This window comes from Marmota flaviventris, chromosome 1 (assembly GCF_047511675.1).
Source record: "Marmota flaviventris isolate mMarFla1 chromosome 1, mMarFla1.hap1, whole genome shotgun sequence".
NCBI lineage: Eukaryota > Metazoa > Chordata > Mammalia > Rodentia > Sciuridae > Marmota > Marmota flaviventris.
The window spans coordinates 98,201,932-98,228,562 of record NC_092498.1 but is presented as its reverse complement, the minus strand read 5'-3'; the positions used below and the strand labels follow the sequence as shown (position 1 = coordinate 98,228,562).

The following is a 26,631-nucleotide window of genomic DNA, read 5'->3' as shown; positions in this document are numbered from 1 at the left end:
AAACGCTTCTATACAGCAAAAGAAATAACAGAATGAAGAGAGAGCCTACAGAATGGGGAAAAAAATCTTTGCCAGCTATTCCTCTGACAGGGAATTAATATCCAGAATACATAAAGAACTAAACAAACCCCCCGAAAAAAACCACACAATAAATAAATGGGCAAAACAATAAAACAGACATTTCCCAAAAGAAGAAACATAAGTTGCCAACAAATATATGAAAAAAATATATTAAAAAATCAGGCAAATGCAAATCAAAACTGCACTGGGATTTCATCTCACTCTAGTTAAAATGGAAATTTTCAAGAATATGAATAATAATAACTGCTGGCAAGGAAAACATATACTTTTACATTGTTGGTAGTATTGTAACTTAGTACAACCACTATGGAAATCAGTATGGAGGTTCCTCAAAAGTCTAGGAATAGAACCACTTTATTACCTGTTTTCCTACTCCTTGGTATTTATCCAAAAAAAAAAAAAACTAAAATCAGTATTCTATTATGAAATAGTCACATCAATGTTTATAGCAGCACAATTTACAATACCCAAGTTATGGAACCAGCTCAGGTGCCTGACAACAGATGAATGAATAAAGAAAATGTGATATACACACACACTCACACACACACACACACACACACACACACACACACAATGGAGTTTTACTCAACCAAAAAGAAATTGTAATTAGGGCATTCACTGATAAATGAATAGAGTTGGAGAACATCATGCTAACTGAAATAATCCCAGATTCAGAAAATCAAAGGTCAAATGTTTTCTCTCATATGCAGAAGCTAGGGCAAAATAAGGAGGAAAAGAGGGGGATTTTCCATGAAAATAGAAGAAAAATCAATGGAGTAGAATGAGTAGGGGGGAAGAAAAGATGTAGAAAAAGCAGAAACTGAAATGAAATTGACAAAATTATGTTCTGTACATATATAAATATAACACAGTGAATTTCACTTTTATGTATTTTTATAAAGTGTTAACACAACCCCGCCCACACACACACACACACACAGAAACAAAGAAACAATAGATGGATACAAGGAGGACCAGCAGAGTAAAGGGAGGTGAACAAGGGGAGGGAAGAAGGAAAGGAACAAAGTACCGGGAACTGAAATGGTTCAAATTGTATTCCATGCATGTATGATTATGTCAAATGAACCCCCCTATTATGACTAACTATAATGTACAATAAACACATGTTTAAAAAATAAGTAAATCAGGTAAATATGAATGGGATAAAGATTCATAAGTGTGCTCTAGAGATAAAATATCTGAATTTATTATTGAAAGTGTTTACAAAGTAGTCAAGATTATAATATTGCTTAATTAAATGAAAGTTCTTTTATGTTGAACTAAAGCTTTACCTAGGCACAAACTCAATATTTTAAATCATGCAAAATAATACTTTTGATTATTCTCATTTTGTCACCAAATTTCAAACCTTACGTGAGGTTATTATGGTATATTTGACACCCTATATATCTGTGATTAGAGATGCATGTATATATTAGGGTTAAGTATGATGTCTGTCTGAGAGTGTCTAAATATTATGCAGGTATTTATAGGGTTTAGAAGTACATAGGTTTAACTTATGCAAGGAAACAAATAGTGTCCTCTTTTATACAATATGCATTGTATCGGAAACTTAAGCATAAAAAGTTTTCAGTGATGCATCTGTAAACATGAAGAAATTGTTTTTAAAAGGCATTTAAAGGAAATTTTATATGGTTGCTATCAAGGTTATTCAGAGAAACCTCCTATAATATCTTTTACCATCAATTTGCTTTGATTAAGTAGCCAGCCATTGGTTATTAGATATTTAACATGCACTTGTATCATCCATACTGTATTTTTCCTATATGTAGAAAGATTTTTAAAACTTCAATGTGCAGCAATTTCCAGTGAATTTGTACTTGGATATGCAGTAGTTAAGTCTTGTTTGTGGTCACTAGCACTGTCTTCTAAATTTGTACGAGGTCTGAAGCTATTGTACTATTAACTTATGTAGACCTGTTAAAAAGCAGAGAAACACTATTACAGTTATGGTACTGAGGCATGGATTCTGAGTTTTGTTTTATAAGTAAAACCCACATTGGTGGATATAAAGGATTTCCATGTAGCTGTGGTGCTAATTTTACTGACTGTATTGTATATTAAATGTATTTATGTTCTCCCAGTGAACAATGTTCTGTTAAAGGCATTTTCTATAATTTATATATTCAAAGTGTAGGATTTGACAATGCAAAGCACTTTACCAAGTTGGCATCCGCCAAATTAAAATTGTTTGCAACAGTAGTCTTTTACAGGCTTTCATTTAAAAATTGTTTTGTGCTTTTAATTGACAACAATATTCTTGCTCTTTTTTAATTTTTAGTTTTTATACTTTGTTTTTTAAAAAATTGAAAAATAATACCAAATTTTGTCTGATGAAGTTCTGGAGATGGAATTTTTTCTTGGCAAATCCAGCCATATAGATCTAAACTGCTATATGTAGAAGACACCACCTATAAGAGCAAGAAAGGATTAGTGCTTCTCACAGTGTAAAGGATCAGCCTAGGGGGGTAAAACAGTTGTCTTTTGGAAGGATTGATTCAAATGTAAATTTAAGAATGGAAATAAGGCCAAAATGAACCAGTACATATGAAAGAGAGAAATATGAATTAAGTTAGATGTATGATGCTATATTTTTGTGAGGAAGGTTCAAAAGAGAAGAGGATAAAATAACAGGTTAGGTTTCACACTCTCACACCAAATAAGGAACTCAATTTGGTCAGGGAGCTTTCTACAAGGTCTAAAAGAGTCCAAAGTCTGCTTTGGAATCACCCAATCTACATTTCCCCTCATGAGCCCTGTGTGAAACACAATGAGGAACAAACTAATTGACTTTTTAGTTGATACTGGAGAAATCCTGACATTTCATTCTATAGTCACTTGAGTGTCAGATAGGGGACCTAACTCTGAAATACAGCTTCCTGTATATACTGGAATGTCCCATTCTACTCTTGGGCCAAGACCTCCTCTTCTATCTAAATGCTTATGAGAAGGAAAGGCCCCATGTATGAGGAAATGGAGTGTTGATCCAGATGCTAGAGGATATTCCCTAACCAACTGCTTACTAATCCAAACAGCTACAACAAACTGTGACAGGATGGCCCCCATATCTGCCACTTATGAAATTTTATTGAATCTTTTATAAAATAATTTTCACTATTGGCTCATAGGTGGAATAGTAGATGAAAAGAGGGTTATTTTGCCTAGAAAATCTGAGTGCTAAACTTTAGTTGACTACTAGTCTCACCACTCAGCTTCCAAGCCAACAAAAACATATTAGAACTTAATTGTACAAAAATTGTGGACTTCCTGCTTAGAGTTGCTTTTGCTATTCAGGGTCTTTTATTTTTCCATATGAATTTCATGATTGCTTTATCTATTTCTACAAGAAATGCCATTGGGATTTTGATTGGCATTGCATTAAACCTATAGAGAACTTTTGGTAATATCGCCATTTTGATGATGTTAGTTCTGCCTATCCATGAACAGGGTATATTTTTCCATCTTCTAATATCTTCTTCTATTTCTCTCTTTAGGGTTCTGTAGTTTTCATTGTATAAATCTTTCACCTCTTTTGTTAGGTTGATTCCCAAGTATTTTTTTTTTTTGAGGATATTGTGAATGGGGTGTTTTTCCTCATTTCCGTTTCAGAAGTTTTGTCGCTGATATACAGAAATGCCTTTGATTTATGCATGTTGATTTTATATCCTGCCACTGTGCTGAATTCATTTATTAGTTCTAGTAGTTTTTTTGTAGACCCTTTTGGATCTTCTAGGTGTAGAATCATGTCTTCCGCAAATAGTGATAATTTAAGTTCTCCGCAAATAGTGATAATTTAAGTTCTTCTTTTCCTATTTTTATGCCTTTAATTTCTTTTGCCTGTCTAATTGCTCTGGCCAGTGTTTCAAGATCTATATTGAATAGAAGTGGTGATAAAGGGCATCCCTGTCTTGTTCCAGATTTTAGAGGGAATGCCTTCAATTTTTCTCCATTCAGAATGATGCTAGCCTGAGGCTTAGCATAGATAGCTTTTACAATGTTGAGGTAAGTTCCTGTTATCCCTAGTTTTTCTAATGTTTTGAACATAAAGGGATGCTGTACTTTGTCGAATGCTTTTTCTGCGTCTATTGAGATGATCATATGGTTCTTATCTTTAAGTCTATTGATGTGGTGAATAACATTTACTGATTTCCGTATATTGAACCAGCCTTGCATCCCAGGGATGAATCCTACTTGATCATGGTGCACAATTTTTTTGATGTGTTTTTGTAACCGATTCGCCAGAATTTTATTGAGGATTTTTGCATCTAGGTTCATTAGAGATATTGGTCTGTAGTTTTCTTTCTTTGAGGTGTCTTTGTCTGGTTTTGGAATCAGGGTGATGTTGGCCTCTATATTACAGAGCAATAGTAACAAAAAACAGCATGGTACTGGTACCAAAACAGGCGGGTGGACCAATGGTACAGAATAGAGGACACAGAGACTAATCCACAAAGTTACAACTATCTTATATTTGATAAAGGGGCTAAAAGCATGCAATGGAGGAAGGATAGCATCTTCAACAAATGGTGCTGGGAAAACTGGAAATCCATATGCAACAAAATGAAACTGAATCCCCTCCTCTTGCCATGCACAAAAGTTAACTCAAAATGGATCAAGGAGCTTGATATCAAATCAGAGACTCTGCATCTGATAGAAGAAAAAGTTGGCTCCGATCTACATATTGTGGGGTCGGGCTCCAAATTCCTTAATAGGACACCCATAGCACAAGAGTTAATAACTAGAATCAACAAATGGGACTTACTCAAACTAAAAAGTTTTTTCTCAGTAAGAGAAACAATAAGAGAGGTAAATAGGGAGCCTACATCATGGGAACAAATTTTTACTCCTCACACTTCAGATAGAGCCCTAATATCCAGAGTATACAAAGAACTCAAAAAAATTAAACAATAAGATAACAAATAACCCAATCAACAAATGGGCCAAAGATCTGAACAGACACTTCTCAGAGGAGGACATACAGCCAATCAACAAGTACATGAAAAAATGCTCACCATCTCTAGCAGTCAGAGAAATGCAAATCAAAACCACCCTAAGATACCATCTCACTCCAGTAAGATTGGCAGCCATTATGAAGTCAAACAACAACAAGTGCTGGTGAGGATGTGGGGAAAAGGGTACTCTTGTACATTGCTGGTGGGACTGCAAATTGGTGTGGCCAATTTGGAAAGCAGTATGGAGATTCCTGGGAAAGCTGGGAATGGAACCACCATTTGACCCAGCTATTGCCCTTCTCGGACTATTCCCTGAAGACCTTAAAAGAGCGTACTACAGGGATACTGCCATATCGATGTTCATAGCAGCACAATTCACAATAGCCAGACTGTGGAACCAACCCAGATGCCCTTCAATAGATGAATGGATTAAAAAAAAATGTGGCATTTATACACAATGGGGTATTACGCAGCACTAAAAAATGACAAAATCATGGAATTTGCAGGGAAATGGATGGCACTAAAGCATATTATGCTAAGTGAAGCTAGCCAATCCCTAAAAAATAAATGCCAAATGTCTTCTTTGATATAATGAGAGCAACTAAGAACAGAGCAGGGAGGAAGAGCAGGAGGAAAAGATTAACATTAAACAGAGACATGAAGTGGGAGGGAAAGGTAGAGAAAAGGGAAATTGCATGGAAATGGAAGGAGACCCTCACTGTTATACAAAATTACATATAAGAGGTTATGAGGGGAATGGGAAAAAAAACAAGGAGAGAAATAAATTACAGTAGATGGGGTAGAGAGAGAAGATGGGAGGGGAGGGGAGGGGGGATAGTAGAGGACAGGAAAGGTAGTAGAATACAACAGTTACTAATATGGCATTATGTAAAAATGTGGATGTGTAACCGATGTGATTCTGCAAACTGTATTTGGGGTAAAAATGGGAGTTCATAACCCACTTGAATCTAATGTATGAAATATGATATGTCAAGAGTTTTGTAATGTTTTGAACAACCAATAAAAAAAATTGTGGACTTGGTGTATTCCAACATATCTAACCTAGTACACTAATCACTAAAATAACCAGATTGGAAACCTTTCACCAGCGGAAGCAGCTTCAAGGAACATGGGCACCAACATATGTGGTACTCCATGCTAACAAGTGAATAGATGAAAGAGGCAAAGTCCCTACCATCCAGGAAGTTGGCATAGAAGGCAGAACTCAGCATTGACAAAGACACTGTAATTGCCTGCCAGGAAGATTAATATCTATACAGATTCCAGGTATACCTTTCTGGTCATATATGTTCATGGGGCCATCTGGTAAGAATGAAGATTATCTACTGCCAGTAATAAAGATATTAAACACCTGAGGGAAATTCTGACCTTGCTCATTCTATTCAGCAGTAGTTATAATGTTATAATGTTCTACCCCGGACATCCTACCCATACAGGAAAATCAAGAGAAGTGGTCAAGAACTTATTAAAGGACAATGAACCAGCTTTCATTTCAGAACTAAAAATCTTTATTAATATTTGTCAGAAAGCTATCCTCACCTGGGCTAATGATCCACCTCTTGACCTGTTACAATGGCTCCTCCAAACTAGGCTGAAATCAAGCCAATTTGAAACTGTTTGGGAAACATTTTCAGATGTCCACAATTTAGATTTCCACTGGACAAACCTCTGTATCCACTTGCCTCCAGGAACCAAGCGCTGCTTAAGACCAGGAGAGAGCAAGGATGTAACCATCAGAAAGGTAGACAGGTCCTTATGAATTTTTTATCATAAAATGAGTGAGTAAATTTGAATCCTTGATCCCCATAAAAACATGTTTTGTATTTGCTGTATCTGGCTATTCTGTGTTAGTCCAAAACTGTCTGCAACTGTGGGAGCCTGGTTTTGAGGATTGTTTTCCTTGGTACCCTGAGGTAGCATTCCATACTAAATGTCATAATTTGAATGGGACTGCCTATTATTTATGTCAGATAAGAAGAAAAAGAAAATGTATTTTATATCTTTCTTTGTCTGAGTATAAAAATGTCTAAGGAATTCTTTTGCAGATATTTTATATTTACTTGCAAGACATCCAAAGCAATCCAAATATAGATATTGCAAGCTAGATTATAAGTTATGATCTTTGAACTTAAATTTTGGTCTTTTATTTTGATTCTTACTACTTTCATGAAGATTTTATTAAAAAATATGAAATTTCAACCCTTTATGAAGAAGTTATTTTACAAATTTCTAGAGACATATGATCTGCCCAAACTGAATCGGGAGGACATACACAACTTAAACAGATCAATTTCAAGCACAGAAATAGAAGACGCCATCAAAAGCCTTCTAACCATGAAAAGCCCAGGACCAGACAGATTCTCAGCCAAGTTCTACAAGACCTACAAAGAAGAATTAATACCAATACTCCTCAAATTATTCAATGAAATAGAAAAGGAGAGAGCCCTTCCAAACTCATTCTGAGACTCCTGTCATCCTGATACCTAAGCAAGTTGGAGATTCCTTAGAAAACTTGAAATGGAACCACCATTTGACCCAGCTATCCCACTCCTCAGTTTATCCCCAAAAGCCCAAGTATCAAAAGCCCATACTATAGTGATGCAGCCACATCAATGTTTATAGCAGCACAATTCACAATAGCTAAACTGTGGAACCAACATAGATGCCCTTCAGTAGATGAATGGATAAAGAAAACGTGGTATATATACACAATGGAATATTACTCAGCATTAAAAGAGAATAAAATTATGGCATTTACAGGTAAACGGATGGAGTTGGAGAATATCATGCAAAGCAAAGTAAGCCAATCCCCCAAAACCAAAGCCAAATGTTCTCTCTGATAATTGGATACTGATCCATAATGGGGGCATGGGAAGAATGTTAGAACTTTTGAATGTAGAAAGTAGAGGGGGTAGGGGAGGAGATATAGGGAGTAGGTAAGATGGTGGAATGAGATAGACATCATTACCCTAGGTATGTATATGATTGCACAAACAGTGCAACTCTGCATCTTGTACAACCAGAGAAATGAAAAGTTGTGCTCCATTTGTGTACAATGAAATGAAATCCGTTCTGCTGTCATGTATAACTAATTAGAAAATATTTTTTTAATTTTTTAAATAAAAAAAGAAAACAGGTGGTAATTAGGTTTTGGTTTTAGTGCATTTTCAGATGGTATATATGCTAGGCTGAATAATAGCTTCATCCCTAGAATTTGTGAATGTTACCTTATATGGAAAATAAAAGGACTTTGTAGATATACAAATAAATAAAAGGAATAGTTCTTTACATTTAATTTTTTTTCTACCCCAAACACTTAATATGGCCACCTCTGAAAAAAAAAAAAAAAAGGTGTATTTTCAGGAAAAAGCCATTAATAGCATTATTAGCAAAATGTCTGGAGTTGACCGAAGATAAGAGATAACTGAAGCATTCATAATAACTTTTTGTAGACACTTTGGAGTGCCCAGTGTGCTAAGCTAACAAGATCAAAAGCCCAAGAGGGAATGCAGAATGATGCTGATTGGGTCTCTGGAAATATTCTAAAGCAGAAAGGTCAGCAACCTTTCTCTGTGAAGGGCTCGTGGTAAGTAATTTCAGCTTTGCAGAATATAAGTCCCTGTTGCAACTGCTCGACTCTTGCTGTTGTAGCTCAGAAGCATTTAGACACATAGTCAAATGAGTGTGTCTATGATTAAATAAAATTTAGTTTTATGCACTGAAATTTGAATCTCCTGTAGTTTTCATGTATTACAGAATATTTTTTTCTTCATGTGATTTTTTTCAACCATTTAAAAATGTAAAAACTAACATTACCTCAAGGCTCACATAAAATCAGCAGGTCCATGGGCCATAGTTTCCCAATCGCTGATCTAAAGAATTTTTAGTTACAGAATAGACAATGAAATAAATCAGCCTGACAATAGGCTTGGTGCTAAAAGCTGCTAATAAATGCTAAACAAGAAGTCACAATGGGACTGGATATTAAGGGCATTATAAATACCAAGATAAATAAATATACTCATAAATAATGCAAACAGAAATATCATTGAGGCAATGCTTTATGAACTCATGTAGTTAGAAATACATCCCTATCTGACATTTAGATTTATAATCTCCCAAGTTTTATTGAAGTATGAAAGAGAATAAGATGCCATCATTGAATCTAGAATGCATTCCACCAGCTGGAGTCAATACAGCTGTCTGGAGGGTAACACAGGCATGTTGACTATCCACTACTCAAGCTCTTGGGTATGGGCCTAAGGTTTTCATGGACAGCAGGGAAGAAAAAGTGGAATTTTAACTAATAGAAATGCTTCCAGGGAAAGAAGGGGAGGGAGAGGTATGAAGGAAAAAAAATAGTTTTGAGTTTAGAGATCAACCCAAGAGATTCTGTTGTTGTGCTTTGTGAAATGCCATCTTCTGTACAGGTCTCTAAGGTTCCTTTCCCATTTTTTTTTAAGAGTCGAGGACTAAAATACTAGATAATTCAATTTCAAGGAAGTTTCTGATTCCTGAGCTTTGAAAGGACCTGGATTCAAGTCTCAGATCTGTCAAAACTGCTCTGCGTATCCTAAGATGTGGGATGATGGTAATTAGTATAGATCAATGTCATGTATTATTAGTATGCAAATTAACTTACATTATATAAGTAATTGGCATAGCTATGAGTTAATAAATTAATGCTAACTTCTAATAACTATAACAATAATCATAGACATGAAGAGTTTATCCTTAGATGAATTAGGATAAAATTTTGTGATGAAACTGAAAATTGAAAGCAGATAAAGATGTATGTATCATTTCATAGTTTAGGCTTCAGATACATCTTTTTAAAAAAATTAAGCAAAAATGTTTAGCAACAATAGTTATTTATCATAAATAATGATTGTTGCAAGCTTCTTATGTGCCTTCATCTAAAATCAGTAATATATTCCAAACCAGATTCTTTCAAGGCTGAGAAGGACCTGTTGTTAAGATATTGGGACCATCTTTTAATTTATACACTGGAATTGGAAAATGTCACTCTGGAAAACTAATACTTTTTAAATGACCCAAAAATAGAATACTAAGTACTCTCCACACTTTTGACCACTGACCACTATAATTAATCAATATTAAGTAACTATGAACTAAATAGTGATGTATAGGTTTGTGTGTAGGGAATTTTATGATTGATTACTGATAATTCAAAGTTCATAGATTAGTAATTTGTTTGACATTTACTTTCTTAACATTTGATTTCATCTACATATTCCTGGCCCTAATCATAAAATAAGAGGTTCATCTGAATATCTCTTTCAAGTACCCTTTCTCCTCTGTGATTTTGTTGATCTATAAATTACAGAAAGGCAGCTTTCAACTAAGCATAGTCAAATTGTTGAAAAAGGTAAATTGTTCCATTGGTAGAAGTGAGTTCTTACAGCTTAGTGGGAGAGAAGTTGGATGAACATCTGGAATAAAATTTCTCAGAAGGTTCCTGTACCAGGTAAGAGACTGGTTTCTTCTAGTCAGGGAGATTCCACATTAAATATTTGGCATGGTCTATTGTACTAGACACTTTCACTTGTATTTAATTTGGTCCTCAAAAGATTTTGAAGAATTATAATCTAGGTCCTTCCATCTCCCCGTTCTCTTCTTTTGACTTAGGACTTAAAATAATGCACAAAAGCACAGAAGTTTTGCTTCCAGGCTCCATTTATCTTCAAAACCTTCCAACATTCTGTTGGCTTACTCAGAAGGATACATCTACAATGATTTCAAATACCTTTTTTTTTTTTTTTTTTTTTTTTTGGTGCTAGGGATTTAACTCAGGGGCACTAAGCCACATCCCTAACCCTATTTTGTATTTTATTTAGATAGAGGGTCTCACTGAGTTGCTTAGTGCCTCGCTTTTTCTAAGGCTGGCTTTGACTTGCAATCCTCCTGCCCCAGCCTCCAAAGCCACTGGGATTACAGGCATGTGCCACTGCACTGGACCCAAGTTCTTTTGTTGGTTCCTAGGTTTCTAACTAATTCAGAACCAATGATTTTACAGTTTTAGTCTGGTTTCTTTTCCCTAAATGGGTAGCATTTGTCACAGTACTGGGGTTTCCCTGTCACCTTCTTGTCCCCTTATATGGTCTTTTAAAGTATATTTCTGTTGATTTATAATTTCAATAGCCACAGAGCTTAGTCCTGCACCCGTGGAAATTTCATTATGTGCTTACTCTTCCAGATTATCTATAAAGATCTTTAATAAAGAGGGCCAGCAGAAATCCCTACTGGGTACCTCACTGTTTACCCATCTCCATCAATAGCAGACTCACACATTCTACTTTTTGTTTCCTCTATCAATACCTATGTGTGACAAAATATTCTTCCTAATAGCCTGGTAACACAATTTGGATTAGGTTTACTGTGAAACTTTTTAACTGACTTTTAAAAGTCTAAACAAATTATATTAGGGTTTTTGTCCTGGTGCTTATTTATCCTTTCAAACAGCCCAAGCCTGTTGTAGAAAACAGGATGCTTTTCTCCTTAAAACTAAATGAAGTGGTTGATTATCCCACAACTTTTGGGGTCCACCAATGTGAATGAGTGAGATTAACCAGTCAACAGATTGCAGAGCCTCCTCAGAAGGTGGCAGTAGAATGGAAGCAAGAATGCAGTTCTCAAACAGTAAAGAACGAGTGTAATAAATTATTACACATTTAGGTCCATTTATTCTCATGAGTTTCTGCAGATCCTTATGGTGTCATAAAGTTTCAGCAATTTACTTATGTCCACCACACCAATAAGGCAGAACATCCTGTTCCCTTACCACTATTTGATCTAATACTACATATCTCACCTCTTTGCTTCAAAAGACATGATGACAGTGGAGATTTCTGTGTTTCAACAAAGACCAAAGCAAAAAAATTCATTGAGTCTCTAGATTCCCTTTCTTCCCCTTCAGCACCCTGATCATCAAGCAGTCTCATTGATTCTCCAGTTGACCTTCTGCCTTTCATGGATAAAAAAGCTTTTATTTCTGGATTGCGATCCTTTTTGTGCTGTTTCTTGGATTCCTTTATAGCTGGACTGGCTTCTTATTTACACCTGACCTGTCACACTTGGAGGTCTTCCCTGTTCTCACTTGAACAATCTTTTGCCTACTTTCTCCCCAACTTTTGCTTCTTTTACTTTGTAAAATGGATGCAAAAGTTTTTCTATGAGCTCCTAATCTTTGATATGTGACATATTTTCTTGTCCTTCCATTAATGTATTTAAAGCATTTCCAGATTCCCTACAAGTTACAGACTTTTTAAAATATTACTTTCGATTTTAACTTAATACACACATTGATTTAATCATAGTTCCATTCTCTAAAACGGAATAATAATGTGATGGCATCTTTTTTTTTTTGGGGGGGGGGGGACTTTGATTTCCCTTCAGAAAGTTGAATGTTATTGAGTTGTAAGCATTACAATAGTCATAGGATATTTCTTGTTCCAATCTCTGTCTAGTCTGAGGTCCAAGTCCAATATAATTCCATTTCTTCCTTAATTCTAAAACTTGCCCTATGAATAAGACATATGTGGGAGATGTTTTAGACTCGGGGTATTATTTATCTCATACTACTACTTAGCCAAATTTTCCAGTGTTCTCAATATAATTTCACTATTCACAGACTATGTACATGGTATTTGGTAAGGAATCTTAACAGGGTCCAGGCATGGGTTCTGGGAAATCTAAAAAGTAATTAAAATCACAGAAAAAAACATACATGTATATGAGTTTATGTACCTCTCTGTGAAAGTGTTCCATAGCTGGCATGTGTTTCTCAAATCAATTACAGTTAAAAAACAAGAGCCACTGGTCCATGTGTGTTGCTAAATATATTACTACATACTGAGAATCTATTTGCTCAGTATTGTCAATTTTTCTTTGCTTTTTTTTATTATACTTATTCTGTTTACATCCCTTCTGTATATTAAATGTTAAAATCCCACTCCTTCATCCATCTTTGATGTTTTTTAGATTTCCTTACCCATCAGTACCAACTTCCACTAGTTTCTACCACTTCTCATTCTATCAAGTCTGTGAAAGGAACATGGAATGAAGATCTCCATATGATATTCTTTGTTTATGCTTATAGAATTTATATACTCAAAATGAATGTAAATACCTGAGGCTTTACTTTTTAAAAAACTGTCAATTTTCTCTCTAGATTGCAATTATTTTGCCATTCCCAATATGCCATCTTCATCCAACATACCACCAAATCCCCTTCTCCTTTCACTCCTCCCTCCACAGCCCACCATCACCATAACCCTAGCATGGTCTGTGTCAAATTGGGTCTCATGCTTCCTCTGTACTTATCAACTTGCTCCCAATTTTTAGGTTAAGCCCTTAGCAGATTTGCTACACACAGAGCTCATTTTCTGGCCCCTCACATTAACACAACACCTCAATGCACCATTATATTTGCTGAACAAACCTCAGATTCTTTTGCAATCAACACAGTAACACCATTATAAGTTTTGTTCCCTACCTCCCTCCCCAGCTTCTTTGAACTAGGACTGAACTTAACTGATTTGATTCCTACAATGGAAACAAGAATGGCATAGGGAGGAAAAAAGAGTAATCCACACCCCTTTTAAGGTTTTATGAAATGCATTTTAGGCAATTACCAAAAATACATATTAACTGCGTTAAAAAAATTAAAAATCCAATGCGATTGCAAAACCACAACAAGAAAAACTAGGTTCATTTTTAATTAAGTGCTGATAATTCTATAATATTTTATATCTTCTATTTGAGACAGCACAGTAACACAGTTGGTCAGAGTCCTCTTCATTCTTCATCAGCAGGATATTATCCAATAAAACCATAGGGCTGCTTATGGTGGAAGTGTAAAGACTCTTTTTAGGATGTTTGCAGGATGAAAGGTCTCTTCAGACTTCCTCATAGTAGCTTTCTGAGGCTCGAAAGCTGCTAACCAGGTCATGTTCCAATGACCCCAATGTGTGTGAGTAATAGCTATTGAAAGTGTAAAGGTCCTCCCTAGACTTAAAACAAAGAAAAAAAAAGCCATCCCAAATCAGTAAAAATAATAAAAAAAAAAAAAACAGGCAATCTGGAACTTAAAAAAAAAATCAATTGAGATTTGACCATTTGCATCTCATAGTGTTTCTTTTTAGAAATAATGTTTAAGTTGGTGATTGGGATCACCAGCCTGTGATATGGCTCTACTGACAATCCTAATGGTGCTACAAATCTATTGAGCTGGGTCACCACATATAATAATGCGGGAAATTTTCATTGAGAACTCAATGTGGGCTGTAAGAAAACTTCCTTCCCTGTTACTGTTCTAGGATCAACATGTTCCCTACTGCTTTGCAATCTTACTGACCTACTGCATCATGCACACATTTGCCAGACAGAGGAAAGGCAAGAATTCTTCATGAAGTGTTTGTAAGGAAAAACTATAAAGAACCATTGTCTCAGCTGGTGACTGGGTATAACAGCAGAGAGATGGGGTTAACAACAACAGGTCTGGCATATTGGGATGGATACAGGAAGGAATGACAATAATTGCTACCACATAATAAACATGTAATATGTACCAGACTTCATACCATCTGCTTTTTATGCACTGTCTTGCTGAATTATCAACAATTCTTGAATCAGGTAGTAGTATCCCTTTTCATAAATGTAGAAATTTAATGAAACAAAACAATGTGGCCAAGAACTCCCTGATTCCATAACCCAAGTTCAAAACAATACATGTTAATATGCTACCATCTCTGGCAACTTCAGAGTCTCAGCAGCAATAATTAAAAAGAAAAAAAGGAAAAAAAATCAACATTAAAGAGGACAATCATGTAAAATCCTAACACTTTAGAACTAGAAGTTTAGGCTGTGGCTAGGAATAGAAATGAGCATTTTAGGCTTGTTTTCCATAATTTATATATTGTTTTAAAATATAAGATTAATTTTTCAGTTAGATGCTTTAAAATTAATTCTGCTTATGGTCATAAAGAATCGCATCATAAGCCAGGCACTATGGTACACGTCTGTAATCCCAGCAGTTTGGGAGACTGAGGCAGAGGGGTCGTGAGTTCAAAGCCAGCCTTGGCAAAAGCAAGACCCTAAGCAACTCAGTGAGACCCTGTCTCTAAATTAAATACAAAATAGGGCTGGGAATGTGGCTCAGTGGTTGAGTACCCCTGAGTTCAATCCCCACCACCAAAAAATAAAAAATAAAAGAATCACATCACAGCTGGGTGCGCTGGCACAGCCTTGTAATCCCAACAGCTCAGGAGACTGAGGCAGGAGGATCTCAAGTTCAAAGCCAGTCTCGGTCCCCCTTTCCCTTCTCATGCTCTTCGACCCTACTCTGTTCTTAGTTACTCTCCTTATATCAAAGAAGACATTTGGCATTTGTTTTTTAGGGATTGGCTAGCTTCACTTAGCATAATCTGCTCTAATGCCATCCATTTCCCTGTAAATTCTATGATTTTGTCATTTTTTAATGCAGAGTAATACTCCATTGTGTATAAATGCCACATTTTTTTTTATCCATTCATCTATTGAAGGGCATCTAGGTTGGTTCCACAGTCTGGCTATTGTGAATTGTGCTGCTATGAACATCAATGTAGCAGAGAGAGAAGGGAAATTGCATGGAAATGGAAGGAGACCCTCAGAGTTATACAAAAGTACATACAAGAGGAAGTGAGGGGAAAGGGAAAAATAATACAAGGGGGACAAATGAATGTCAGTAGAGGGGGCAGAGAGAGAAGAGGGGAGGGGAGGGGAGGGGAGGGGGGATAGTAGAGGATAGGAAAGGCAGCAGAACACAACAGACACTAGTATGGCAATATGTAAATCAATGGATGTGTAACTGATGTGATTCTGCAATCTGTATATGGGGTAAAAATGGGAGCTCATAACCCACTTGAATCAAAGTGTGAAATATGATATATCAAGAACTATGTAATGTTTTGAACAGCCAACAATAAAAAATTAAAAAAAAACAAAAAAGCCAGTCTCGGCAACATAGTGAGGCCCTAAGCAACTTTGCAAGACCCTGTCTCAAAATAAAATATAGCAAGGACTAGGAATGTGGCTCAGTGGTTAAGTGCCCCTGGGTTCAATCCCAGTAACAAGAAAAAAAAAAGAATCATTAATAAATGAATTTGAAGAAGGACTCTTAAGCTTAAAAGTAAATACAATGGTCACCTTAAATATTTTGAAAAAAAGAAAATGATACTTAAGCTAAAACCATATTGTTTTTACATCAATAAGAATATTTTTCTTGGCTAAAATCAATCAAACTAAACATTTTTATTCATTTAGTGATACATGTTATAAATCAAATGCCCCTCCTGAAATCCAAAAGAGGAAATACATACACTTGCAAAGCACTCTCAAGCACTCACACACACACACACCTGCTACTTTATGACTTGTTTGCTACCCTTGTTAACTGAAACAGATGAAAAACTACATCGAACTCAGAGGGAGGAGAGTTTTGCAAGAGTTTTGATTTATTTCAAGAACTAACTTTTTTCTCAAGCTGGGCAACTGGCAAAAAATTGGATCTTCTAAAGCAGAGTCTTTAACCTTTTTGCCCCTCTTTCTTAACTTGCAGACCTAACTATAGTTGTTAACAGGACCTTTCTTAGGGGCCTTGTACATCTCTGAAAGTATGTCTCTCCCTTGGGAATGTTGCTTTACTTGTAAATGTCCTTATTTTCTCTTCATGGCTGAAACTAACACCCTAAAAGAGACACTTCTTTCTAAGCTTGAACTTCTTTATAAAAACACCCTGGAGACACCTCAAGAGCTCAGAAAGGTCAGCACTTCTCCCATCAATCAGATCGTAGAGGTTGATACTAATTTCAGGATACAACCCTGCTTCCTTTCTTCTCTCAATAATTTTCACAGAGACCAAACCTGTATGTTTATTCTTTTTCTGTGCTCAGAAACCCAGGGCAATGCTCTCTCAGTGAGCAAGTCAGAGCATCAGCAACATGTTCTGTGCTAAAATTACATAATGACAAGCTAACCCATGCAAGAGGGCTTCAAGAAAGAGGGAAAGACAGTGGGCAGGAGTACTAATTCAACAAATGAAAATCATTTCCAGGAATCTCTCTCCAGTACTTTCAACCACAGAGTAAGGTAACTGTACCTTAAATAATCAATGTGTATATCAGTAGCTCTAAGGGAAAGATGAAAATTATCTAATAATATGATCATGTTCAGGGATTCTTGCAAGTCCTGATTGAAAAATGCCATCCAATTACCAGGTTACAAGAGTGACATCTAGTGGACTCACAGTAGAATGACAAAAAGAGTTTCAAATATACTTTAGAACAGATTTCTCAAAGTCTAACATGCAAATGAATCTCCTGGGGATATTGTTAAAATGCAGATACAGTTCAATAGAATAAAATGGAATCTATCACTCCTAACAAACTTCAAGGTGATGCCAATGCTGCCACTCCAAGGACCACTCAGGGGCCAGGACCTAGAGCATTTCACACCTGCTCTTACCTTCCAGAGAGAAGAGGGAAGGGACATTTGAGAAAAAATTTCCAGGTTAAAAGTAGGTCAAAAGAATTGCTAACATGATTTTATTGTTTCTATCTCACTAATCCCATTCAGCAGTACACTTATTATCCCCTGTTAGCAGAGTCCATGCAGCAGAATTCCTTTTCCTAAATGCCAGAACCAAATCTAAGAAGGAAAATGAGATACTTCATAGCCATATTCATCCTCAGACATGATTTGTTCAAGTCTCCAATATGGATTCACTTCAGCACTTAACTTCTCACAGGTTTTCTTTCATTGTAATTATCTGATCTGCCCAATACTGCATCATAGTATAGTAGTACTTTGTACCATATCAGAACTCCATTCCTTTTTCCGCAGATAATCTGCACCTGAGCAATTTTGTATTAATGCTAAGCCCATCTACTCAGAAATTCAACAAGATTTCTCCTGGACACCCCTAAGAACTGAACAAGATGTGCAACTACATCCAATGCAATTGTGTCCAAATCTAGTCCTGTGTGATATATTTGACCCAAAGAGCCTTGATTTCACACACAGCCACAAGACTAGTCTCTTAGCTGTGGAATAATGTGTCCACACCAACACAGAAAAGCTCTGCCAGACCATACACAAACTCTACCCACCAAAGTCTCCTTTTCCACCAGAATAGAACCCTTTCTTTGATTCTATGTTCACAGTTCTAGAAGTCATATTACTGATTTCCAACAAGGAGAGAAATGAGTCTCTTCCCCAAAATATACACACAAACATACCCAAAATCCACTTTTTAGACCAGTAGAATTCACTGGTGCAAGTTGATTCATTCCGAACAAATAAAATTTTTTAAGCAGTGGAACTTCTACTTCAAAGCAACAAACACCACCACAAAAAGCAGAACCATTCTGATTGAAATGGTGTTTGAGTACTTGGAGAGATGCCTGCTTGGCTTCTCCCCGGGCTGTCCCCACACCTGCCCCTTCCTCATGCCCCAATTATTCCTTCCCATCCCAATTCCTGCCCTTGCCTACCAACCCCACAGAAATGCCATTTGAAAACTAGAAACTCTAAGGCTCATGGCTGATAAAATCACCTCAAACTCCTATGTTGCTCAAGGACAGTATTGTTCTCAATAAGTAGATGAAGCTAGATAGAGCTGTTTTCCTATAAGTTGACTTAATTATGATTCTAATACAATTTTAGCATATGCAATCAAAAGATTTATTCAAAAGATGCACAACCTGATTTCCTGAAGGAAATTTGCTTTTAAGTCATAATTAAGGATCCCTGTGATGAGTAAACAACAGAATTGTTTATACCTCTTCAATTGCTCTTGGCAGTCCTAAAAGGGAAATTATGTAGAGGGAAATGTCACATAATTCTTCCTCAAAAGTGGGATGAAGATAGAAAGTGAAACTAAACATGCAGAACTATTGTCTGTCTCTGCAATGATGTGGGCTCACTTTCACCTTGGTTAGAATCATAGTTATGCCACTTGCTATCTTACAACAGTTACCTAAACACTCTATGCCTCAGTTTCCTCAACTGAAAGTGGGAATGAGAACAAAACCTATTCCAAGGGTTGTTGTAAGGAGTGAATTAATGTATGTAAAGTATTTAATAACTGGCACATTAGTCATTCATGAATGTTATCTGATGATTATAATGATTGTCACTAATATAAGACTAAAAGTAACGACTATTTAACTTTCTCATTAGCTGAATATTCAAAATGGCATTTGATTCTTTGGAATAATTTTAGCCAAATTTGATAGATACAGAAAACACACAATACCACCAATTCTGAACATGTACTGAGAATTCAGAGAAGCTGATAACACTCTAAAGGAATTACAAATTTATTTCTTACACTATATTACCTTTCCTTGTGCCTCCTTCCATTTTACCTCTCAGTAAAATGCACTTAGAAGTATTTGTCAAATGGATGCAATTCTGATTTTTAAAAATCAAAATAGTTTTTGAACAGTCTTAAGTACATTTATTTTTTATGTAATTTGATCCCCTTGGACATCATATTACCTAATTTATTTTAAGTTCAGAATTCTGTTTTAAATCACAGACAATCAAACCTTTCCTTAGGAGCAGCCCAGGGGTGGCAACTACCATGACAGTAATTGGCACATCTGCCCTAATTTTATCTACTTCTTGGACTGCCCAATGACCTGTTTTCTTAGGACTGTGGCAAAGCCCTCACCAACTGGTTTCAAAGTAACCAAAGTCATAAAAGAAAAAAGACTATTTTGTTTTAATAAGAATCTCAAATGTATAAGGATCAAGCATACACAAGCTTAGAAGCAAATATGTAAAAGATACCTGGACGAAACCTTTAGATTGAAAGGGTTGAGGGAAATTCAGACAATTTATGCTTTCATTTACGAGGAATCCAATTTCTTTTCCAGTGATAATTAATCCAAAAGTTTGCAGAAACTTGTGAAGTATAATCTAATATATTTGCTACTACCTGCTCATTTGTTCCCAATAAATCTCCAGGGATTTTTTTTAAATGGGTAAACATTATCAAAGCTCACTGCAATCTTGAAGTTATACAAATAGGTGTAAAATACTCTGCATTTCCCTCCTTTTTTAAAACTCAGGAGAAACATTCCATAACTTTTTGCTCTCAAAAAGATGGGTTTGCATCTTTGTAAGTCCCATTTTGCAGGCATCTTAAAGGTTGCTTCTAAAAATCAAATGTGTCATGTTTCATTTTGTTAACTATTAATTGATACTAAATCTCAACTAATTAGACAATTCAGTAAAACAGAATCCCTAATCTCTTTAACAACTGAGTGGTATCCCATGTGATCCTCCTTAAAATGTATTTCTTTCTATAATGTTACATTGAGGCAATGGCTCAATACTACAATTTCTGAAAAAGATCTGAGAAATTTTTGAGAAGAATTTTTTTAAATCAGAAAACTACCACAGCATTTTCCCACCTTTTCCTCTTAAAAAAAAAAGTTAAATAAAAAATTCCATTAAGGTATCTTTATTTACTCTGCCCCAAGCTCCCATGGGTAGTTTTCATAAGAGATTATTTCACACTTTTATAGAAACTATTATTTACAAAGTTATAATTATTAGTTAGACTTCAGCAATAGTAATAGAAACCACCTTTTACTAAATGCTTACTAGAGTCAGGTATTGCACAAAATACTATCTCTCCTAGTTTCCCCAGGTCTATCTGACTCCAAGCTCTCCTGGCTATGCCTGCTATATTGTCTCTGAGTTCCTTGAAATTGGCGGCCCAGTTCTTTCTCTCCTAGAACTTTCAGAACTAAAAAATCTCTACTCATGGAGGATCAAGAACTTATTACTTACTTGGTTTGTCAAGAATCATATGAGGTCTGGGGTTGTAGCTCAATGGTAGAGGGCTTGCCTAGCAGGTGTGAAACATTGGGATCGATCCTCAGTACCATATATAAATAAATAAAACAAAAGTATTGTGTTCATCTACAACTAAAAAATATACAAAAAAAAAAAAAAGAATTATATGGAAGAGGGAAACTGAACTGAAACTAAGGTAGAGGGAAACCTACACTTATCCCATAGCTCAGAAATCTAGCAAGTCTACTTATTACTTTGGTCTCTCCAGAATCATAAGTATATCATTTATCAAAGAGATAATGAAAACAGAAGAATTTTTCTATCTGCTAAAGAAATGAAAAGACAGCTAACCACACTTTATTAAGCACTGCAAGAACTACTAATTTGGATATAGTGGGAAAGGAAATAAATCTTGAAATCTTAAAACCATAGCTACAATTTAGGCTAGGACACAGGAAAGTTGCTAAACTTCTCCAAATCTCCCTTTCATCAATATAAAATGAAAAGAAAAAATTACATATATATATCTGTATCTATAGACATAAATATAGAGGCCTTCATATATAGAGATATATCGGTCACATAGTATGTGTTCAGTGGTAGCCAGAATGATTTTTTATCACCATTAATACAGTGTTATCAATTGAGTTAAATATACAATACAATCATATGCCTGTTTAAACTGTACCTTCACACTTCCGTCAACTTAGTATAACTAAGGTGAAAAAAAATCATGTAAGACAAATGAATATCATTTACATTTTAACTTTCCAAAAACATCTTTACATGGGTTAAAAAACAGATTCTCGATGTTACCTAATCTGCCATGATTTAACAGCACTTTGACATTTTCTAAAGAATGATAACCAAGTGCCGCATCTCCTCAAACTTGGAATTTACTAAGTCTCTGCTTGTGCCAAATTAAATATACAGCATAATGTCCCTACCAGAAATAACAAAGCACAGCTTCCTACTTTACTCCTTGATTGAATAAACCCAAACTAAAGCAAAGAAGATGTTATTTAATCATCTAACTAATTGTTTTCTTTAATATTTGAGTTAGAAGCTATTTCAGAAGAAAAGTTTAGAAGAAATCAACATGTGATTTATCAAGCCATTTAAAAGAAAAAATTCCCTTTGAAGGCTCTTCATTTGAAAGGCTCAAAAACCAGCATAAAAGGGGTATTTTCATTAATGAACCACTCAAAAGTAAACTGCCCCTAGCTATTCCACTCCACCCAAACTCCTAGGTTCAGCGCTATTAAAAATCCTTGCCTATGAGACAAAAATGTCATTTTTAAAAAGATGGTGTAATCCTTCCCTCCAACAAACACCACCCAAAACTCTATGGAGGAGTTTTGTAATAAAAAAACATAAAGAAATGGAATTGTAGATGGAAAAAGACATACCTTGGGGACCTAGAAGGTTGGTGGCTTTTTGAAGTTAAGAGATAAGTTCATGTGCTTATCCACTGTAGGTAACACAGGTGATAGAGGAGATAAAGTGTAAGAATGATGTCTTTAGATACACAAAATATGTAAAGGGACAATCCAACCATCATGACAGGAGCAAATTCAGTGAATTATATGTGCATATAAAGGTAGGGGTTTGGGAGGTATAGTAGAGAAAAGATGAAGTAGTTCCATTCTGACTGCACAACTTTTTAATGAAATAAAAGACAAAGTCTAGTTAAAAATAAACAGACAGATGGAGAAGATCAGAGGAGAGAGAAGATAAGAAGTAGTCATCTCAGAGAGGGCGAGAACAAATTATGTAGATTAATGTGGTAAGTATGCTGGGTAAGACTGGGGTCCACTTCAGAGAGATGGCCATAGATTCGAGGCATACAGCACAGTAGTGTGTTTTCTGGCCATATACAATGTTGGGTGCAGGCATGGAATAGATAAAGTATTAAGTCTAATCAGCACTGTGATTTTGCCAGTTGAGTACAAAGGAATGGTGTCATCATTAATAACAATGAAGTGTATATCTGTAATCTTGGTGCTCATGGTGCAGCATCAACATTGCCTCAAATCAGAATCTGTATTGTAATAAGACCTCTAAATGATCCACATGCACTTTGAAACTTGAGAAATACATGAGTTGGAGCCAAGTGAGAATAGAAAAAAAATCATTAAGAGAGAGGACAGGTTAAAGAAGTGAGAAATCAGGCTTTACATGACTCCTCTAGGTAGATTTTACAGCCATCAAAATTGATGGCAGGAGGAATGACTGAGTCAAAGAAACAGGCATATAAGAAATTGTCCAGGTGGCAACAAACAGCCTGTGAGGCTTGTAGTCCTGGTGATTAAAGCAAATTAATATGAAAGAATAATGGGACTGCTGGGCATGGTAGCACTTGCCTAAAGTCCCAGCTACTCTGGAGACTGAGGGCAAAGAATCACTGGAGCCCAGGAATTGTAGGCCAGCCTGGGTTACATAGAGAGAGAGAAAAAAAGAGACAAAGAGGGAGGGAAGGAGGAACAAGAAAGAGAAGACAAAAGAAAAGAAGTAGAGTGGAAAAGCAAAAATTATGTGATTAGTTCTGGTAGTCTTTTAAGAGAAGGAGATAGTTGTGGTTGTAGCCTCATTGCAGGATTGGTCTCTTGGGCAATTTGTCCTGATCATGAGGCAACACTGTAGTGGAAAGAGCTGTGGTTGTACTAGGAGCACATGAGTCTGCGCATGTAGAGTAACTGAGGGGGAAATGGTAAACTTCTTTCAGATCCACACATCAGCATGTCCTTGGCAACGAATTGTCTTTATACAAAAAATTATTAATTGCTTAGATTTAGGATAACTACCCAAAAATCTATGTTTGTACTAGAGAGTGTCATAACTCCATATAAGACGAGAGGGGTCTAGGGTTTATATATATATATATATATGTTGTAGAGGGACACAATAGTTTTACTTTATTTATTTACCTTTATATGATGCTGAGGATTGAACCCAGTGCCTCACATGTGCCAAGCAAGCACTCTACCACTGAGCTATAACCCCAGCCCTAGAGGGGTCTGTTTTTCTTGAAAAGAAAAGAGACAAGGACTAACATAAGGGAGAAAGGAATAGAAGATGGGGAATACAAGACAGTAAAACTTCCTGGTAGCAGCTAAAGGATATGATTAGAAATGTGAGGCCTCCTGTTCTGATATTGGGTAAGTTTCTCCTCTAATAAAAACCCTCTGCTTGGGCTGGGATTGTGGCTCAGCAGTAGAGCACTCGCCTAACACAGGTAGGACCCGGGTTTGATCCTCAGCACCACATAAAAATAAAGGCCTTGTGTTGTAATCTATCTACACCTAAAAAATAAATATTTTTTAAAACCCTCTGCTTTTCTTCAAAATGTTCAGTATAGTCTCCTGTTAACATGAGTATATTTTAAATGGAACCTTGTTGATATTGGAGAGAGTTGGAGATCTGCCCTGGTCACAAGCAGAGGGGGACATTCAAATGTAGGCTCCTAGGAAGATTTTTTTAAGAAATGGAAGAGAACTTTGAAGAATAATGTCAGTCACCTATCTAAAGGACAGCTGCCTTATTTTTGAGGACTAGCTATCTTCTTTCTATGCACACTTCTTTTTCATCTCAAAAACTCTCTTGTTCTTACAAAAATACTTGTTTAAGGGACTGGAAAACATACCAATGCGTTAAAAATATACTCTGAACATTACATAATTCTTAATTCCTTAGGCTAGGTGTTTCTCTGGGGCAATAGTAATGCAAAAAAAAAGCATCAATGAAATCAAAATATTCTTTTTAAAAATCTGAATTCTCATAAAAGCATCCAAAAATATATTAATTGTTCAACAAACAGAAAATTGCCCTCTCAATTATATCTACTTTTGTTTAAATTGCTCATTCTTAAAAAGTTGGCAACCAGAGAATAGAGAGGGACAAAGCTCAATGGATAATCCATCTAAGAAGCTAAGCATTTCATGTTTATGAAATAACACACAAATCAAGGATCATTACTTTTCATAAAAATCCATTTCATGTATCTCAAGGTCTATGATTTTCCAGAAAGGGTTAACAATGACTGAGAGAAAAATGAGCTGGGCACCTTACCTAGCATCTGAGACCACTGGGGTCTTCCAGTATAGACACTCTGCTCAAAACTCAGACAATTCAAATTACATGCAAAGCTGTAATTATTATAGAAAACTGGATTATAATTTTCTTGGCAATCACCCATGAAAATATTCCCCAAATCTATTTAAAAATTGAAAACAGACTAAGATCTCTAAGCATATCTAGGAACTATCTTGCTATGCTAGCTTCATTCAACCTAAATTTGCATTTATTCCTTAATCATAGGCTGAATCAGTTCTCTACCAAGAGGAAACAAATTAATTCTGGGCTCCTGAGGAAAGACCCTAGTAGGTCTCTTATTTCGTACAGATAATAAAGATGCAATCAACTATGATCAAATAATCACAGTACCATTTAATATCACTGGGACAATTCAACAGGAAAAGCACATTTCCATCTTTGAAGAACACATACACACATGTATACACATTCATACATATACATTATGCATATATATACATATGTAATATATAACACATATCAACATATCATACACACACACACACACACACACACACACGCACAGAGTCTTTCATATCTTTGACCTTACAAAATAAAAGCCAAAGAGTCTAAATTTCTTTTTATCTCACAGTGAAATAATTGAGAGTATATTCAAGATGCCAGAATTCTATGTGGAATGTCTAGGAGGGGCAGATGATGTCTACAGAAATTTTTTTAAGAAATACCCTGTCTTAAAAATAAACCAAAAAATAAAATTTCTACTTCTGCCTTTAGGATGTTCAGAATTATATTACAAATACTTTTACCTCAGAAAAACTTTCTCCATCAAAGTCTAAAGCCCGAACTTCCATTATTTGACAAGAATTCACATAGATTCCAGCATTATTCAGTGTTAAAATGCCCTTGAGAAGGATTTCCATTATTAATCATGACTATAATTTATTTAATAAGACTTCTGAGCTAGGAGCAAATTGGATTATGAGGCTATAGAGGTGAATTTGAGGAAGGGAACTGAGATCACAGCAATCTCCTCTCAATGATAGCAGGCTCTAAAAGAATTCTCAACAAGAAGGCAGAAAACCAGAGCTGGAGTTCATCTATTCAATCTAGGTATCATATCTCTTATCTTAAAAATAAGAAGGCTTAATTTGATGATCTCTAACGAGATTTTAAAAATGCAAGGACTTTCATAAAGTAAGGTAGCTCTGGCTAGAAGTCCATAATCAGTCATAAAGGGCTAGCAAGTAGGGAAACAAAATGTCCCTAAGATGATCATGAAACCACTGATGGAAAAAAGAGAGGAGGCACTGAGGGAAGCATCTCCTTTATTGAAATTACATGAGTAAGTTCCAGTGCTTACTTAATGTGTTGAAAAGCACTTCTATGGTGAAATCATAGGAATGCCTCAGGAATAAAAGGACCATAAACAGAGAGGGAAGAAACCTGGGTACACATTGGATCACTGCTTTCTCAAATTTGGATTTTTAAAAAGTGTAAAAAAAAAAAAAAACAGTTTTACCCAGGGAAACAATTTCTTAAAATTAACAGGATGATTAGCAGTATTCTTGGATTTGCTGGAAAATTAAAAATGGTGACCTTTATGTTTTCTATCAAGAGCACTAATATTGAAATA

General features: G+C 35.7%; 1 protein-coding gene across 5 annotated transcripts in view; it reads right to left on the bottom strand.

Moving 5' to 3' along the window:
- The window catches only part of Sugct (succinyl-CoA:glutarate-CoA transferase), a 709,004-nt gene that overhangs the window by 497,985 nt on the left and 184,388 nt on the right, over nucleotides 1–26,631 (bottom strand). The window lies entirely within an intron of this gene.